The sequence below is a fragment of the Morone saxatilis genome, unplaced genomic scaffold (genome assembly GCF_004916995.1).
Source record: "Morone saxatilis isolate NCDOM2014 unplaced genomic scaffold, NCSU_SB_2.0 Contig11, whole genome shotgun sequence".
Lineage (NCBI taxonomy): Eukaryota > Metazoa > Chordata > Actinopteri > Moronidae > Morone > Morone saxatilis.
The window spans coordinates 29,590,322-29,592,229 of record NW_023339663.1 but is presented as its reverse complement, the minus strand read 5'-3'; the positions used below and the strand labels follow the sequence as shown (position 1 = coordinate 29,592,229).

At 42.8% G+C, this 1,908-nt stretch overlaps 1 protein-coding gene across 2 annotated transcripts in view; it reads right to left on the bottom strand.

Moving 5' to 3' along the window:
- Positions 1-1,908, bottom strand: part of cemip (cell migration inducing hyaluronidase 1) — a gene marked incomplete in the record, with an annotated part of 167,875 nt that overhangs the window by 101,737 nt on the left and 64,230 nt on the right.

The following is a 1,908-nucleotide window of genomic DNA, read 5'->3' as shown; positions in this document are numbered from 1 at the left end:
AAAATAGTAAAACAATGTATTGATTTCTAATGCTATCTTTCTTTCTTTCTATTCAGTGCTTTATTAATGTGCCACAACAATGTAATTGAGTTCAAATCTCTTCATTTGGGGGCTTTTCCAAGCTAATATTGATTTATGTGATTGTGATTAAATCAGCAGATATTTCTGCCACCCTCTTACCACACCATGAATATTTCTCTAGATCTGCCCCAGCTTAACTTATAGACCACATTATTTCTAAAGCTGTCAGTAGCTGCCAGACTGAGTCAAAGTCAGCATGTTCATCTCCACTCCACTTCACACTATGTACAGAACAACTGGTAATGCTAGTAAATAATGGGGAAAGGGAACATTTGTGTTTCAGAAAATATATAAAAACACCAGCCCCCTAACCATTATTAACATACAAGAGTAACCCTGCAGTTAAGGTTAAAAGACCAAAGTTGGCTGTTGGTAGGAAACAGGAATTGGTGGCTTCCGCATCGTAAAGTGTGATGTTTTTTCGACCCATCCATCCACACCAACCTCCTGCCTCTGTGGCTCTATAATAACGTTACCTAATTTATTGCATTGCTCCTGTCAGACAAGAGTCATAATCACTGCCAATGCGGCTTTGTCAATTGAATGTATACATATGTATATTGCTGAAACGACTGATGCTTGTGTATTTCTGGGGAGAGATGTTTTTTTATGCTTGCTGTGTCTGACTGATACTCCTGAAAATGAGACCTTGATCTCGATGAGATTACCTGATTAAATGATGTTACCTGAAATGATTAAAGACAATTTTTGTACGTGTGCTTTGTCTCTAAACAGAGATTCTGGCATTGGAATACATGGAAGTCATTTTTAGTGCATGGAAGACAACAGGGAGCTCAGCTTTGACACCTGCTGGCTACAATGGAAGATCAGAGGCAGCAAGGTGATTTGAGACTGACTGACAGGCCAACATGCTCTTGTTTCAGCTCTTTGTCTCCCTCTAAACCCTCTGTCGCCACGATGGAATGATGAAATCTCTCAAGAGTTGCATTAAAGAGGAGGAAGGGGAGAAATGACCTCATTAAAGCTGGCGGTAGCATCACCAACAGCATGGAGTGTGATTCTCGGCGAGCCCTGCAGTCACACTGTGTGATCCCTGCACAGCTCAGAGATTACAGCAGCTGAAATGTAAGTGTGATGAAATTGAAACACAACACGCCGCAAATGATGAAACTTATTTGACGTTAGCGGCGGGGGGGGGGGGAGGGACAAGAGATGCTGCCGGCGATTTTGGGTGGGCTTGATTTTTCTGTCCTCTGACTGTTTTGAAACCTTCGCACTCGCGTCAGTGGCTTGCTGTCCAATGACTGCTGAGTGGCGGAAAAGAAAATGCAAGAAGATCAATAAACAATACGGGAACCAAAAGCAGCATGTAAGGGAAGGGGTAGAATCATAGCCCCCGCGCCAACCAATTCGTGAAGTACGTCAACACTGAGAACGATAAAACAAAATTACCTTATCGTGGCTAAAATCCTAGTACTCAGATCACAATCCTTTTAATCTAAAAAAGCCCCACATCCAATAATCAGGTTTTACTCTCCTCCCTGCTGGCTGTCTTCACCTGGAATCAGAGTAATATACCATGGCTTTGCCTTGCATCATTACGTCATTTATCTAGCCCATCCAGAGTACAGCTTTCACTCAAGACAACCAATACACATAATCACACTCAGTTAGAGTAACGGACACCGTAAACCCATCGGAAAGGGACCAAGTGTAGCTCTCTCCAGAGATTCTGGGCAACGCCCGACCACTGAACACAGAAGCCAGCTTTCTCAGCTGCCCCAAGCTGAACCCAACCCCAAATTGGTGACCCATCGCCTCTATTACCAACATAAAGCTACAACTACAAGGTAAATTTAAAATGCA